Genomic DNA, 18510 nt, shown 5'->3' on the forward strand with positions numbered 1-18510 from the left:
ATAAGGCTATGACAGGAACTGTTCGTGGGAGAACAGTGGCAGAGGGAAATGGAATCACCAGAAACATACATCACTTCACATTTCTGTGTGGCTTAGTGTTGTGGCATGACAGACTGTTTGAAATAAATGTTGTAAGCAAGAGACTCCAAGGTGTTGACCTTGATATATCTGGAGCAAGGCAACAACTGGACAAAGCAAAGCCAGACCTACAGTCTTAGCGGTCAGATGAGGGATTTTAAAATGTTCTGACGAGGGCACAGAAGTTGGTAGAGGAACTTCACACTGAAGCTATTTTCCCACCCATTCGAAAATACAGGAGTCACCGACGAAGAAGACATTTTGATTAGGAGGCATGGGATAATCCCATAAGAGACCCCAAACAACAATTCAAAATTGAATTATTTAACCAGGTGCTAGATTGTGCAGTGCAGTCAGCTGAAGAACGTTTCCTGCAGCTCAAGGAACACAGCAGTATATTTGGGATGTTGTATGATATTCCCAAACTCCTCACTATACCTGGAGAAGACCAACACCAGCAACGCAGGGCACTAGAGACAGTGTTGACACATGCGCGATATTGATGCGAGTGATTTAGGAGATGAACTGAAAGCCCTTTCAAGATACATTTCAGCAGGATCAACTCCAAAGGCTGTTCTGGACTCTATGAGCACAAATAAGATGACCACCCTCTTTCCAAATGCTTTAGTTGCTCTGCGCATACTTCTAACACTTCCTGTAACAGTTGCCAGTGGAGAACGCAGCTTCTCCAAGCTGAAGTTAATAAAAACACGTCTACGCTCCACAAGGACATAGGAGAGGCTGGTCGGCCTTGCAACCATCTCAACAGAGCATGAGCTGGCCCAGACTGTGGACCTTCAGCAGGAAGCAGTTCAAATCTTTGCAACCAAGAAGGCACAGAAAGCACCACTTTGAGTATTCAAACAGATAAAAATGCCAGTGTTTACTATGCAGACAAGAAAAGATACATTTGCTGTTCAGGCGTGTGAAAGTTAAGTGTTACTTAAAATTTTTGAACAAGGCATTTTAAGTTGTTAGTTCTCCTTTATTGGGGTAGGTAGCAGATCAGTACCATGAGAGCAGTAGAAGAGGAAGAAGGCAGAAGTGAGACGTTTCAAAGTTTTGGCCCAAGCAAGGGGGCATGGGGGCGTCATTTGAGCTCCCGGCCTCAGTGCCAAAATGTTGTGGGCCAGCCCACCACATGCTTCCAGGTGGGAGGGTGGTTGAGACCAGCTCCTGCACTGCAGCCGGAGGCAACACCGCATCAGGAAGGGATGGGGGTGTAGCGCCGGCCAGGGAGAGAATTGTCCAGGTTGTTAGCTGCCAGCAAGCTGTAGCTTGAACCAGAGACAAACCCGGCTCTAGGGAGCATAGAGCAATGTGTCCCAGAGGAGAGCCCAGAGAAGGGACAGGGACTCTCAGAAACCACTGAGGTGGGTGAGGATTCCTGTGACTCTGTAACACAGGGAAGCAGGGTGCTTCCAAGTATGGGAGGGGCTGAGACTAGCTCCTTTCCAGCAGAAGGCAACATGCCCTCAGGCGCAGGGGCAGGAGAGGTGTTGTCAGTGATTAAGGAAACTGTCCCAGCTGTTAGCTGGTCGTGTTCTGCAGCTGCACAAAGGACAGAACCCTTCTTAGGCAGCACAGAGAAATGTGTCTTAGGAGGGGGCCCAGAGGAGGAGACTGGTGAAGGAATAGTGCGAGTACAGGAATGTCTCCTCACTAGTCACTTGGGGCAGGATGCCCAGGACACTAGGAGGATGGCTGAGTCAGCATCTGTGCACCCAGGCACTCAGCGTGTGACCCAGGTTTTGAGAAGGACCTCCTGGAGGGGAGCAGTCACACAGCTGATTTCTCGGGGACAGAGAAAGGGGTGGCAGAGGGTACCCCAATCCAGGTCCCAGTTTTTCAGGATGCTATTTCTGATCAGTTTTTAGTAAGTAACAGAGTCTCTTTACATCAAGATGCAGTTCCAATGGCTGTAACAGCAGAGGAGTTGAGATCAAGAAATTGGCAGCTGGTAATCTGCCAGAATACAGACAAGCCACCTCACAGAGGTGGGGGTGCTTTCCCCAGCCTGGTGAAACCCAGAGAGCAGTTGTGGGAAAGCTGCGGGGAAGAGGTGCAGCTGATCAAAGAGTAAACACACCTAGCCCAGAGAGCAGGGATCACAGCCCTCTCGGGGCAGGGAAGGACTCAGTGCTGGGAGGAGGAAACACGGGGTAACGCCAAAAAGGGAGCTAGATTTTCTGCATGAGTAGAGTCCTGGGGTTCAACGACCACGGCCCAAAGGGCCAGCCAATGTGCAGGATCCCCCTGGACCCTTATCTTGCCAGACCCTGAGATATCAAAATGCCAGAAACATGATTAAATTAAGAGCCCATACAAAGGGAAACACTGGAGGCAAAGAAAAACCAGTGACTGATTACATGGGAGTGAGTCAAAGGACGCCATTGATAATGAACAAACCAACCTCAAACTACACTATCTGAACAGAGGGCGTGGTATCATAAGGATACTTGTAAACACCCATCTGTGATAAACATTTTGGTATTAATGTAAAGTTTTGGGATGAGAATTTTGTTACTGATGATAAAACTTCTGATAATGCTAGTTTTCAATTAATCCCTATAAACAGGTTTATAGCTTATCATGGTAGAGAAACCATAAAAAACCTGGTTTGCTGTGTGAATGGGGAAACTGAGGCACCTTGCCTCATGGCCTTAATGGCTGGATGCCAACTGAACTTTAACGACAAGCTGCCTTCGAGATAGTCAGTGACTAACCCTCTTGCAGTAAACTGAGAGGGGAGGTGTGCCACTCGTACTTTGGGGGAACACCCTACACCCCCATGTTCATCTTTATAAAATGATGGTGTGGTATCTAATGCAAAGTTTGTCATATTGGGTGTCTCGGAAGGCTCATAAGGCACTGAGCATGGTTGTTATAGTGACATTATAGTAATAGTTAGTTAGGTTACAGGTTATAATGTCATGTATATAGTTATGAGGTTGAAAATGTATCCTCATGGCTTAAAGCAAGGCCATGCAAAAACACTCCAAGAACAGGGAGGCAGTTCACACCTCATCAGGGCATGGATGGGACAAACCCAGCCCAGCCTCCCAGGAACAATGGACACTGGCTCAGGCAGCAACAAAATAATCTGTTAGTTAGACCCTGGAGGGAGTCACCCCCCACTTCCTTTGTGCAGTTTGGGATTGCCATGGGGTAATGCTCACCTGACTCTGAAGAGGGGGGGCAAAGCCAAGAGGAAAGAAAGGACATAATAAAAGGGAGAGACATTTTGCCATGCTCTCGCTCTTCCACCATCTACAGACCCCCCTCTCCCCTGCAAGCGACTGAAATGCTGATCAAAGGGGAGAGCCTGACTGAAGGGCAACCAGCCAGCCTGTGGGGAGAAGCATCTAAGGTTGTAAGGGCAGTGAAAGTGTTAAGATCATCTTAGAATGCATTTTGCTTTTATTTCATTTGACCAAATGTGACTTGTTGTGCTTCGATTTATAATCACTTAAATCTATCTTTGTAGTTAATAAATCTGTTTGTTTATTCTACCTGAAGCAGTGTGTTTGGTATGAAGCGTGTCAGAGACTCCCCTTGGGATAACAAGCCTGGTACATATCCATTTCTTTGTTCAATTGACGAACCCATATAAGCTTGCAGGGTCCAGTAGGCATAACTGGACACGGAAAGAAGGCGGTTCCTAGGGTTGTGTCTGGGACCGGAGATATTGGCTCGTGTCATTCAGTTGCACAATCCAAGGAGCAGCTTCCATGCCAGAGGCCGTGTGTGAACAGCCCCGGAGTAGGGGTTGTCACAGCAGAGTGGGGTCAGGCTGGCTCCCAGAGTCAAGGATTGGAGTGACCTAGCAGATCACCGGTCTGGATACCACCCGGAGGGAACCGTCACAAGCTCCCACTCTTCCTTAAAGGTGAGTCCTATCATGGCCTCAATGCCTCAGACTGAGCCTCTGGGCTCCAGCACGCCTGCTTCACGCCGTGCACTCTGCCCAAGGGCTCCAAGTGAGATAGAGGCCTCTTCAGACCCTGCCCTTGGCAGGGGTCGTTGCACCTCAGCATGTCTTTGCCGTAACACCAGGCAGCCTTTTCGAAAGAGGTCAGAGCGTCTTGTGCGTCGGAACACAACAGCAGGAAGCCTTACGGTAGCACAGCGAAGCCGTGGTAAAGACAGGTCAGAATCCAGGCAGGCTGCTGTCGTGGTGGTACCTAGCCAAGCTTCTCTCTCTCTGTGCCCCTTGGCCAGTCCCCTGGGGCAGCTAGTATGTCTCTCCAAAGGCCAGCTTAGATCCCAGCCTGCTGTCACCCCTTTTCCATTGTCTTCCTCCTGCAGCCCTCGCTGAGCTCACATGTTCCACCTGCCACAAGTCTCTGGGGCATCCTCTTGTCTGCCTGGGTTTTAGCCAGTGCTTAATAGTCTATTCATGTCACTCCAGGCAATTGCGACCCAAGCACCGCGTGTCTCTTGCTTTGCTGCAGGAGCATTTTGACCCTTCTGCACCCTCTGGGTAGCAACCCCTACTCAAGTAAGTCCTCACCCTGCCCCTCATTCATAAAAATATAACCGAAAATTCCCACTTGGCCACACCCTGCAGCAGTGTCTTCTCTAGCTCAATCTTTTGGTTTTTACGATGTTCAACAGTATCACAAATGCCTCAAATTGCAGAGAGGTGGCAGCCAGTAGGGGCTGAGGCAGCCAAGCAAGAACCCTTTGCACATCAGCCCTGTGCTGATTGGCTGTTTGCTCCAAATACTTCCACCCCCCTCCCACTCTGTTCACCTCAGCTCCACTCCACAGCTGCCCACCCCACTTACCCCCTTCTCTTCTGCCCTGTCTAGGGTGACCAGACAGCAAATGTGAAAAATCAGGACAGGGGGTGGGGGGGTGGGCGGTGTCATCTCCTGTCCAATGAAAGGTCTACAGCCATCCAACAAACCATTGTGGAACAGCTGTGGACAAAACTTTGTTGATTGTTCCTCCTACACCCACGAAGAGGAGATATGCACAAACGCTTGTCCCACCAGTTTGAACTCTGGGGGAAGGGAATAAAAATGCCTGACAGAAGGAACTTTATCTCTATGCTTTTTGAATATGGAGAGGCAAAGGCTTCTAAACACAAGCAAGAGATCCCCAGCTGTTTAGCTTGGATCAGCCTTAAAGGACACATGGAAGCTTCTATAATAAGCAAGCTCTATTACCTTTAGAACCTAAGACTGTAACTCGTGTGTGTGTGTGTGTGTGTGTGTGTGTGTGTGTGTGTGTTTACCTGCTTTAAGCCTGTAAATAACTCTCATTTCTTTTTCTTAACTAATAAATCTTTAGTACATTTATTATCGGATTGGCTACAAGCATTCTTTGATATAGAATCAGGAATGCAGTTGATCTGGGGTAAGTGATTGGTCCCTTCGGACTGGGAGTAACCTGAATATTGTTGTGATACTTTTAGTGTGAGGAACCATCGATCACAAAGGCAAGCTCTGTGATGGTTAAACCACAAACCAGACTGAGCACATGTCAGGAGACCGGGTTGTAGGCGGTCAGGCATAGTGGTCAGAGTGGGAGTCATGCCTAGTGGTGAGTGTCCAAATGCCAAAAGCAGGGATTGAGACAGGGCCCAAACCAAGAAGCAGGTCCAAAGATTAGAACTAGAGTCAGAATCCAAATGCCAGAGCCAAGAATCAAGTAGGGTGACCAGACAGCAAATGTGAAAAATCGGGATGGGGGTGGGGGGAAATAGGAACCTATATAAGAAAAAGACCCCCAGATCAGGACTGTTCCTATCAAATCGGGATATCTGGTCACTCTAGAATCAAGAGAGAGTCGGAGTCAGGAATCAGAGCCAAGGGTCAGAACCGGATCACCGGGGGCAGGGAAGAAGGGAGCAGGGCTGGTTCTGAGGCAGGAGCAAGGCTGGGTGTAGGACAGGATCTGGGCTGAAGCTGTGGAGGAGCAGAGCAAAAGCAGGGCTTGGCAAGAGCTGAGCCCAGGGAGGCAGAGAATCACTGAGCACCCAGCGAGCGACTGCTGCTGCTGAGTTGAAGAACCAGACAGCTAACTTCTTCAGCCAATCTGGCAGGGTGGTCCAAGCAGGACAGTGTGGGAGGATGGTGCCGTGGGGAAGGCGAGCAGAGCTTCATCATCATGGGCTTGCTTCTGGACGGCGCCGTGCCTTGTGGTGTCGGAGGTCTATCTTGCCTGGTGGGAAACTGCGGTGCCATCATGGCAATCAAGTCCCTGGCCACCTCAAACGTGTCCAGGATGGAAGGGAGCTCCTGCTCCTCCACCTGGCACTCTCTAGCAGGAGAGTCCAATGGCACCGGACTTGAGAGATCCCTCTGCAGGCCCTAAGTCAACAGTGCTGATCCCTGCGCAGGACGCATACCGCTTATGATGTCAGAGCCAGTGCTCTGACCATGGGTGAGCACCCTCTATTCGTCTTCTTGTGCTGCTTAGGTGGCACCGGTGAGTGCGAGCCGTAGTTTCTCTAACAGAGGCCAGAGCGCTGCACACAGAGGTGCTTAATGCCAAGTCCTGCTCGCCCAGAGCCGGCAGGGGACGGAGGGCTGCCTCCATAAGGAGTTCTTTGAGCCTGAAGTCCCTTTCTTTCTTTGTTCTCGGGCGGAGAACTTTGCAGATCTTGAAGTGATCTGTTTGATGTGCCTCCCCCAGACACTTTAGGTAGGAGTCATGGGGGTTGCCCATTGACATGAGCTTGTAGCAGGTCCCGCACGGCTTAAACTCTTGGGATGGAGGCATGTGCCGAACCCCAAGAGGGGAGGGAATTGGGGTTGGGGGAACCCCCCACTTCTAGAGAACTAATTACTGAAAACTAACACTAACTAATTTCAGAGTAACAGCCATGTTAGTCTGTAATCGCAAAAAGAAAAGGAGGACTTGTGGCACCTTAGAGACTAACCAATTTATTTGAGCATAAGCTTTCGTGAGCTACAGCTCACTTGATCTGATGCATACTGTGGAAACTGCAGAAGACATTATATACATGGTCTCTGTGTATATAATGTCTTCTGCAGTTTCCACAATATGCATCTGATCAAGTGAGCTGTAGCTCACGAAAGCTTATGCTCAAATAAATTGGTTAGTCTCTAAGGTGCCACAAGTACTCCTTTTCTTTTAACACTAACTGATTAACTATTTACAGGTTAACAGAAAGTCCAATCACTGGGGAAACTGCTTGCGGAGGCAAGAGAGACACACAGCTCCAACGACCGTCAGAGGCAGTAAGAACGAATTGAAGAGGTGGCGGGTCGGCAGGGACCTATATACACCGCCATGAAGGCGCAGCTCCGGGGGCTCCCCAGCTGACCCGACGGGTACTGCTTGGGGAAAAACCTTCCAACGACTGTGCACGCGGCATACGCACGCCTACTTGGAATCGACATGAGCAAGCACTCGAAGAACTTGGCAGATTCCCCCACAATGAAACCCTAATGCAGGGCAGCTTTACCATTAATCTGTGCATTAGATTAGGAGTCAGCAAGCACCTGACAGGGCTGTAGCCATGGGTGGGCCTGAGTGGGCTGCAGCCCACCCACTTAGCATCCAGGCCCACCCAGATCGGGGCTGGAGCCCCCCGAATCCACAGGCTGGGACTCCCAACACCGGCTCGGTGTCCATCCGTGTCCCGCTCCTGCCAGCGCCACATGCTGCTGCCCTGGTCTCCAGCCCTGCCCCTACAAGGTTCACCCCCGCCTCCCCCAGGCAGCCTCATGGTCAGGTGCCTGCTGAGCAGTAAAGGACGGCTGGAGATGGTGGGGGAGGCCGGTCTCCCTATCCCCAACTGCCCCGTCATTGCCCGCCCAGTTTCCCTGTCCTAGCTACGCCACTGCCTGTAAAGCTTTTCCTACAGAAGGAAAGTGCTCTCTTCAGATCACCACTCTGCCAGCAAAAATAGCTGAAGGCTGGTTCTTATCAGCCTTCCCTTGAAACTTCAGCAAAGCCTTAAATACAGGCCCTGGCAGAATTCGTCTGAAAGGAGATCCCGACAAAGGTGTGGTGAAGTCAAGGGGTAGTCAGTCCGTATAGCAGAGGGTACAGCTTCTCAACCAAGAAACAGGCCTTCTAGCCCCAATATTCAGCTAAGCTCTATTCACGGTACCTCTACCACTACCCGACCGCAGAAAACGTCTCATTTGAAAGAGGCTCTCTGAAAAGGCCCCCTTTGTACACTGGAAAGTGATCTCAGCAGGATTAGAATTAAATCCCATTTCCTTTACCCTTTTTAGGAACACTAGTACGGCTGCTTTAGTCTCCAGAGTGCTTTAGAAGCATTCCCAAGAGCACCTGTGTGAGACAAATCATCCCGTCGTACTCGTGGGGAAAAAAGCGGGCACACACAGCCTGACACATTTCAGGCAAGTCACTTAATACTGAGAAAACTCTCAGGAGTCCTGCTAGAAGCTGCCGTTACGCAATAATGCTGAATTTACTCCATTTGCTTTTCCATGACAATCGTGTGATGCCACAAACCCAGGATAATGACACCATAGCAGGCTCAAGTTCAAGGAGAGGAAGAACTGGGTTACAGCCATGCATGTATTTTATTCTCATGCAGAGACCCAATAACAACAATCGTATCCAACATGCAAATGCCAGCTTTTGCAGCACTGAGTTCCAAATGTACATATACCCAGAGACAACAGTAGCAGGGGCATGTCTAAATGTAAGTAACATTTAATCGGTGTTTTAAAGAATGCAAATGGTTCAGTTCATAACAAGCATTTCCAAAAGCAAGTAAAAACCCATCACCCCCTTCTAGAAGGGGAAAAAAGATGCAAACTATTAAGAGAGTCTGTAGGTTTTTCACAGCGAGGAAAAAATATCCCAGATACAGTGATTTGACCAGTTGTCCGTGAGGTGTCTTTGTATCTGTGATTTTAATAAACTCACCTTCCAGTCAGGGCTCCTGCCCAGCGGAGCTAGGCCTGGCTCCCCGCTCCCCATCATGATGGAGGGGCTGCTAGGCCAAACCTGAGCATCGCTGCAACCCCATGCACCAGGTTCCAGCACCCAGGAAGGGAAGCCAGGCAGGACAGGAGCTGCCACTGCAGGGTGAGTGTGGGGCAGACTTGTTCTCCATCCCCATCACCACCTCACTCGGGCCCCTCCTCCTTGTTTGTCATGGCATTTTTGTTTTAAAATATCAAAAATCAAGCCCGTGACTTTACTAAATGTAGCATGATTGTGCCGTGATTTTTGATAAAAAATGTGATGACAAATCTTCAGCACGAGTTATCATCTGAGATGTAATGCCCCCTCTGAAGTCTGTGTATTTTTGAAGATTTTATCTACTGAGTTTTCACACAAGTAGGTATGACTCACGCAACTCTTTCAAGAAATTGCTTTAGGGAGCAAATAATTAATGTAAGTTGTTCCTATCCCCAAGAGTATGATTCTATTAAATGTTGAAAACTTAAAGATTTTTAGAAACCAACCTACTTAATGACATCAGAATTTTCCAAATAAAAACAAGAAACACTGCATCATCCTTTTCAAATGAATTTAATGCCACTGGAAGAAAATGCATTGCCAGCACTAGAGAGTAAAGTCTTATTTATCTGTAGAACAGGTACAGCACAAATGAGCTTCCACTCTGCCTGGCAGGACCACGTCTAAGAATGAGAGGACAGTTCAATCTCTTAACTATTCAACTATGCGTATTTGTGCTAATTTTGTAGAGATTTTTTTATACAGATCTGTGGAGGATTGATAAAGACAAATTCACTTCACATAAGCTGTCAAACAGCCTTCAGGTAGTAATGGCTTTTAGTCCCTTCTGACCTGTACCTAGCTAATCAGGTTATTAGTTTTCTTCCTGTGATCAACACACACCGCTATTTAGTTGCAAACACTCAAATGCAAATCATAATTAAACATGTACCTGGCTGTTCTTCCCACTCTGTGAATGTATGTATTTGCATCCTCTGGACAATCAAACTGAATGACCCAGTTCACTGCAGGGAAATCTGTGGAGAAAGAGAAAGAGATTAAAGCTTTAACACGGCGCAGTATTTTATTTTGTACTACTATTCTGAGAGAGCCATCATTCAGATCAATTTGTAGACACTGCCTGTGAACAATCTCCTGAATTGAAAATTAATTGCATGTATCAGCATATCATAAACAGCTATCCCCTTTGTCAAAGTGAACTAAAATTAATGGTGTCTTCATTTCCTAAGTAATGACAGAGCACTGAATGGAACATAATTTCACACCTGGCAAGGACAGGTCTTACAGATAATAACATGCCCTGGGATTTAATGATTGAGTAAGTGATTTGACCCACTCTTTATGGAGAATATCAATTTACTATACAATCAGAGCTTGAAATTAGTTGTGGTCAGCTGCTTCTACCATATCTATCCAGGTATTAAAACATCACTTTCTATTTCTATGACAGCAAAGAGGGGGTTGCTAGGTAAGACTCAACAGTCCACATTGAAAGGCAGTCATAATTAAAAGGAAGAAAATTTCAAATTGAATGGGTTTCAGAGAAGCAGCCGTGTTAGTCTGTATTTGCAAAAAGAACAGGAGGACTTGTGGCACCTTAGAGACTAACCAATTTATTTGAGCATAAGCTTTCGTGAGCTACAGCTCACTTCATTGGATGCATTCAGTGGAAAATACAGTGAGGAGATTTATATACACACAGAAGATGAAAAAATGGGTGTTATCATACACACCGTAAGGAGAGTGATCACTTAAGATGAGCTATTACCAGCAGGAGAGCGGGGGCGGGGGGGGGAAGAAAACCTTTTGTAGTGATCATCAAGGTGGGCCATTTCCAGCAGTTAACAAGAACGTCTGAGGAACAGTGGGGGGAAGGGGGGGGAATAAACATGGGGAAATAGTTTTACTTTGTGTAATGACTCATCCACTCCCAGTCTCTATTCAAACCTGAGTTAATTGTATCCAGTTTGCAAATTAATTCCAATTCAGCAGTCTCTCGTTGGAGTCTGTTTTTGAAGGCTTTTTGTTGTAATATTGCGACTTTTAGGTCAGAGATCGCGTGACCAGAGAGACTGAAGTGTTCTCCGCCTGGTTTATGAATGTTATAATTCTTGATGTCTGATTTGTGTCCATTTATTCTTTTGCATAGAGACCGTCTGGTCTGGCCAATGGACATGGCAGAGGGGCATTGCTGGCACACGATGGCATAGATCACATTGGCGGATGGGCAGGTGAACGAGCCCTTGATGATGTGGCTGATGTGATTAGGCCGGTGATGGTGTCCTCTGAATTTAACGGGCATTCCAGGCTAACAGCAGCCAAACTCTGTTGCACTGTGTAGAATCAATATTTACTATTTGATGATGGTCACAGAATATGCAACAATTATCCACACAACTGTTTCTAAACAGACGCATCCACATAAATTCCTTAGCAGTGAGAACCAAACCGTATGGAAGGTAGAGATGGAGTCCTATGCTCTGTCGCCTCCTAATTTAGAGTATTTCCCTCTTCTAATCTGTTGGAGACAAGATGATATTTTGGGCCAGTGAATTTTACTTCTGAATGTTTGAACCCAACTTCCGATGTCAGACAAGTGCAAGTGAGTTCTTGAAAGCACTTTGAACAAGTACACCTAATCACTTTTAAGTTATTAAGTATGAAAAATTATATTGTAAGTTACAAAAGCACAATGAGAAAACAAGGGAACAACTAATATGCTTTCCTTCTAACAAAAAACAGTCAAAGGAAAGCAAGACGTACACAAAACTACTTCCATCAATAGGAATCTTCTTGTTCTTGCCTCAGCTATTGTTTTACCTCGTTAGAAGCAAGAAAGGAGAGCTGATTTTTCTCACATTGACATTTCAATTCAGAGGCAGGCATTACAAAAATCCCTCCAACTTCCTCTCAACAGCTACTGGTTGGCTGCTCCTTTTATCTACTTCTCAGACTAACCCATGGAATGCAAGAGGCATCAGAGTATTTAAAGCCTTTGAAAACTCTCCTGGCATTCGGGACATCCCGTTCTTGTTATCTATTTCCTGCACACAAATTACCGAGTGCTGGAACAGCTGGACGGTCTATGGATTAGAGAGCCACACAGCTTCAATTCAACACGTCAGTAATGAACAGCATTACAAGATTGCTCAAAACAGACGTTTTACAAAGTCAAACAGGAATAAACTAAGTACAGATTACTGAAGTGAGGCCCCGTTAAAGAGAGAGACCGCATTGAGGAGACAGTATTTTAATTATTTTAGTTTTTGGATATAATGACTGGCTTTTAGATAAGGAAGCAACAAACTGTGACGGTGATAGTTCTCTACTAGGAAGTAAATATATTCTTAGCATTTAAAGCAAAATAGCTTTCCTCCACCCCAGAGATGGGATGGGACCTGATTACATGAGTGGAGAGAGATTATCACCCTCCCCCCAAATACTGAGACAGGAAGCTAAGGTGCCATACTCCGCAGAGCGGGAAGCACCACCTAGCGAGAGTGTCAAGTCCTGCAGAGAGCTGGGGAGTGGGCAGGAGAGATGGGGCGTTGCACCTTAGCAAGTCAGAAGTGTGTGGGCTAAACCAGATCTCCCCGGTAGTGCAGCTTTCACAGGCACTTCAGTGCACGTGCACAGATACCAGGATTGCATCAGGGTAAATCCACCACCGCCTAATTTTAGTATTTCCACCGAGAGCACTTTCTTTCACCAAGACATTTGTTGCCTGTTTATTATGGTGCACAACAATGTGTGGGTTTTTTTTAAGTGCCAAGAATTTTTTTTTAAGCTAGTAGTTAAGGAAACTACATATATTCCCTGACTCAATCATAGAAACAGAATTTCTACCAAAAAATTAATCTGTGTCTTCTCTCTACGCTGAAGTCAGCAATATGGCAACATGGATATTCATACCTTCTTATATCAGCGAGAGAGCAGACACTGGTTTTTACAACTCATTTAAAAGACTTGAAAAACAAATACATCCATAAAGCCTTTCAAATAAGGTAATCTGTAAGGCTTCTATTTAAACAGTCGGTAATTATTAAATATCTACGGCATCATGGTGCAAACGCTTAAGCACCAGTACTTCAATGGACTGCTCGCGGAAGTAAAATTACTTTCACAATAGGTGTTTGCAGGATCAAGTCAAAAGACCATAAAGAAAGTCTTTCCATACTCTCAGCTGCCTTCTCTTCCTTGATACCACATAATTATTCATATCACCAGCTTTTAAAGTCACCCCTTTACACATTATGTAAACAAAGTACAAAATGTCCCACACCAGTTAAAAATACAACCAGCTCTTACTGAAACAACCTTCACCATCTATTTTTTTAAAACACACCTGTTAATTTTTGCACTCTCATTTGACCACTTAAGTCTCTCTTGCAGATTTCAAAATAATTAGTTTCACTCCCTCATACTTGGTTATATCCAAAAAGAAAGAGATACATATGAATGGCACCTCCTTACAACTTGCATAAAACACAAGGCTCTTCTTATTCAGGTGACTTCTCAGGAAGGAATACAACATGTTTAGTTTTTGCTACAGCCCACAAACAATATAATTCTGGTCCATAGTTGCTGGGGTACTGAAAAACAAAGGTCAAGCTAGACTCTTCTCATATCGACAGGTTTCAGAGGAGCAGCCATGTTAGTCTGTATTCACAAAAAGAACAGGAGGACTTGTGGCACCTTAGAGACTAACCAATTTATTTGAGCATAAGCTTTCGTGAGCTACAGCTCACTTCATCGGATGCTGTAGCTCACGAAAGCTTATGCTCAGATAAATTGGTTAGTCTCTAAGGTGCCACTAGTACTCCTTTTCTTTTTTCCAATTATTCAGGATCCAATTTTTTAGGTAATACTATCGCAAGTGTACGCGAAGCAATGGATTGAGAAGCTGGTTTGAGTATTGGATTAGTGGACTCAGAGTCAGAACTTGGGTTCTGTTCTCCGCTCTGCCACTGTGTGATCTTCGGCAAGTCATTACTTCAGTGCTCTTTGTTCTTCCCTCCATCTGTATGTTAAGTAGGCAAGTATTTTTATACTTAACATGGGAGCGGATGGCTTTCATCATTCAAGCTGGTCAGAAATTTTTTGTTGGAATGGTTACCCATGGGAAAATGCCCTTTCAGATTTTTTTTCAAAACTTTGTATTAATTTTGCTGTGAACGTGAAAAGTTTTTCTTGGAAATTTTCAAAATTTCACTTCAGAACAAAGCTCTAGTTTCAAAATTAATTTGACAGGTTATTTCATTTGTATTTTTACATTGCATGATGGTCGTGGTAAGACTGCCTATGTCCTATGTCAAGCCTTGTCAGAGGATGCAATACTGCTATTATCGAGAGGTCAGTATGACAAAACAGTCAAAAGTCTATTTAATTTATTTATTATTCAAACATTAAGAGCAGCTGCTGCATAGAAAATGAAACATTTTATCTTATTTTCTAGACAAAAGAGTCTCCTATTTTTGTTCTAATATAACAGTTTGGCGCTAACATTATCAACATAAAAATAAGCAACATTCAGAGTACTAATTCTAAGAGCAGCTCTTTTCAATAACCTTGTGTTAGTCTGGAATCATTTTTCTAGGATATTGAAAACCAGCTGGTCCTCTAATTTGTATAGCAAGTGCTTATCTTATTGTCTAGATCCAGACGTCAAACTGTTTCATAACAACACAGACGAGAGACTAATCTAGAAATCAAGATGTTCCAATCTGTACTGAGTACCAGCTGCCCTTAATGTTTTTGCAAACATAAAATACAAATATAAAAAGGAAAAAAATAAATTTCAAAATGAAGATTTTTTTTTAAATCTAATTGTTTTAGAATTTCCATTTCATGAAAAATTGGAAAATATTTGTTTTCATTCCAATTCAGAACAAAACCAAATTCTGAATTGTCATAATATCCCATGAAACAGGAATTCTGAATTTCTAACACTCCATTGAACGTTCATGTTTGTAAAGTCATTTGAAATCCTCGGAGAAAACAGCCTACAAGAAGTGCAAGATTTTATGGTATTAAATACTATTCTCTCCACCTGGGTTTGCTCAGCTTCCCCCCATCGTCCAGAACATAAATGCCACTGAAGACAACATGAACCCTTTTGCATCTAGTTATAGCTAAAAAGTCAGATCAAGCTAAGGCACCTTGGTGAAAATGAGTACTTGTGGCAGGTACTTGATGCATCCGATGAAGTGAGCTGTAGCTCACGAAAGCTTATGCTCCAATAAATTGGTTAGCCTCTAAGGTGCCACAAGTCCTCCTTTCCTTTTTGCGGATATAGACTGACACGGCTGCTACTCTGAAACCTGTCAATATGAGAGAAGTTAATCTGGGTTGAATCTTGAAGAAATAAGGTTTCTGGAGACTGACTAAAAGAGCAAACCCAACGGAAACCAACGGAAACCGAATACGTTGGGCCATTAGTCATCACTTCCGGTGACCAACAGAGCTGTACCCAGAAAGGGAAGGAAGAGGGGGCAGACACCTTTCTGGGATGGGTGAAAGGTAGAAGTACAGGTCTGAAAACTATATCAAGAACAAAACGGTGCTACAGGGGAGGTGGCTGAGGCCAACATTGACCAAGGAGTTCCTAAGAGATACCATGGGTTCCAGGCTTGCTTTTAGACTCTCTGCTAACCCTGCTACCCGTGATTACTACTGAGGTCAAGCAGCTGGGCTAGAGGGAGCTGGGATCAACAGCTGCCTGGGGTGGGGGAAGAAAAAAGCTGTATCTGCACATAGCTGAAAATCCCTTACATTTCACCTGGGCTCTGTTAACTAAGAAGTAGCCAAGGAGCAGCGGCGCAGGATCTAGCCAACAGAGCTGTAAACAGGAGAGTTTGAGTGGGCGTTTGGGGGCGGGTGGTAGTGTTACGGTTTTGTTTTGCTGTTGGTTTGGATTTGGGGGTTGGTTTGCTTGTTTTGTTTTCCTTGACAGAACTTTAGGCAGGAAGGCTCTGACAGATACAGAGGCAGCAATGGTAGTAACCCAAGGAATGGAAGAGAGAATGAAGATGACTGGATGTGGAAACTATGACATGTCACATGATCCTGTAATGGGTACCTGGAAAGAGTTTTGTTTGTAATGAAGTGCCACCTGATGGAAGGGAAGATCCGAGGTTTTGAGATGCAGCTGGAAACTCCGTTTGAGTTTCGAAGAGGATTTAAGCAGATGATGGAGAGAAGGCGAGAGGACGCTGAAGGGAAAAGTCAAGATTCACAGAAGTAAGCTGGACTGAAGAACTCTGATGGGAGACTGCTCGGTGAGGAAAGTGACCAGTGGAAGCAGGTGACTACAAGGCAAACAAAAAGAAAAGCTGGTGAAGGAGTCAGGAACATGTTTCCTGAGTTGGAAAACTAAGAAGGGGCACAGCAGGCTGTGACTGAAGGAGGGAGGGCAAGGAAGAAGAGAAGAGCAGCTAGTCCTGTAACAAGAGGGGAGATACCCGGAGTTCACAGCCCCAGGAGGATACAGGATGCCTCACAGAAGATTGCAAGGGAGAAGAAAAGACAAGAGGACTTGCAGCCAGAAAGAAGGCCGGAGAATCACAATCAATCAACAGGAAAAGGCGGGTCTATGTGATTGGTGACTCCTTACTAAGAAGCACAGACAGGCCTGTCACCAGAGCTGATCTGGAGAATAGGAGGGTGAGCCATCTGCCAGGAGCTAAGATACCAGATATAGATCAGAGAGTGAAGAGGATCCTAATGGGAGTAGGAAAGAATCCGATTGTCCTTCATGTGGGAACAAATGACACAGCTAGATTCTCACTGGAACCTATCAAAGAAGACTGTGCCAGGCTGGGGAAGACACTTAAGGAATTGGAGGTTCAGGTGATCTTCAGTGGGATTCAGCCTGTCCCTAGAGAAGGAGATCGAAGGTGAGACAAGATTAGGATGATCAACAGATGGCTCAGGCAGTGGTGCTATAAGGGGGGCTTTGAGATGTTTGACCACTGGGGAGGCATTCATGGGCAGAGGACTGTTGTCATGGGATGGACTCCGACTGATTAAAAGAGCTTTAAACTAGGAACTCAGGGGAGATGCTCATGTAATTCTAACACTGAGCAGGAGGAAAATCAAGAAAGAAAGGATACAGCCATGGAGAAAGGAACAGCAGTGGGCAGGAGAATGGACATGAAGAGGAAAGATAGCTTCATTAGTGTTGGCACCAACATGTCAGGTAGGCAATGCTGGCAGTAAAATGACTGTACCCAAATCGGGTGAGGAATCTGGGTAAAGCCAAGTGGAAACAACTAAGAGGTTTGTACATCAGTGCAAGGAGTCTGATCCACTGGTGCAGGAAGTGAAACCAGCTATTATAGGGTAACAGAAACATGGCGGAATAGCAGTTATGACTGGAGTGCTGGTATTGAAGGGTATGTGCTGTTGAGGAAAGAAAGAAACAAAGGCAAAGGCGACGCAGTAGCACTGTATATCAATGATGAGGTAGACTGTAAAGAAATTAGAAGTGATGGAATGGCTAAAACAGCCTGTTTGGGTCAAAATCACTTTGGGGAAGAAAGCTACTAGAGGTTCCCTGGGGATAGTGCTTGGTCTGTTACAGACACCCGGGATCCGATCTGGATATGGAAGAGACCTCGTTAATGTTTTTAATGCAATAAATACGACTGGGAATTGTGTGATTCCCAGATATAGATTGGAAGACAATCCATACTAATTATAGTAGGGCCCAGATTTTCCTGGACGTAAGAGCTGGTTTAGGGGACAACCTTGGTTCAAGTGATCATGAGCTAATTCAGTATAAAACTAAATGGAGGGATAAACAAAAATAGATCTGCAGCTAGGGTCCTTGATTTGAAAAGGGAAAACTTTAAAAAATTAAGAGAATTAGTTAGGGAAGTGGACTGGACTAAAGAACTCAAGGATCTGAACATGGAGGAGACTTGGAAAAACTGTAAGTCAAAGTTACAGAAAGTATGCGAAGCCTGCATCCCTGGCAAGGGGAAAAAATTCACAGGGAAGGGGTGCAGACCAAACATCTCAAAGAAGGTGATTAAGAGAAAGCAGGAAGCCCACAAGGAATGGAAGATGGGATGGATCATCTGGGAAAGCTACCTCATCGAGGTCAGAAAGTGCAGGGATAAAGTGACCACTACTAAAAGTCAAGCAGAGTTGGTCCTTGCAAAGGGAATTAAAACCAATCGTAAAAGATTCTATAGCACGAAAAAGAAAACAAGGAAAGAAGAAGAAGTGCTACAGCTAAGCACTGAGGATGGGGTGGAGATTAAAGATAATCTAGGCATGGCTCAACACCCAAACAAATACTTTGCCTCCGTTTTTAATAAGACTAATGAAGAGTCATGGGGTAGTGGCAGGGTGGCTAATTGCAACAAGGATATGGAGGTAGAAATTACGATATCCGAGGTGGAAGCCAAACTCAGACAGCTTAATAAAACTAAATGGGGGGGGGCAGATAATCTCCATCTAAGCATATTAAACGAACTGGCACAT

This window comes from Natator depressus, chromosome 20 (assembly GCF_965152275.1).
Source record: "Natator depressus isolate rNatDep1 chromosome 20, rNatDep2.hap1, whole genome shotgun sequence".
Classification (NCBI taxonomy): Eukaryota; Metazoa; Chordata; order Testudines; family Cheloniidae; genus Natator; species Natator depressus.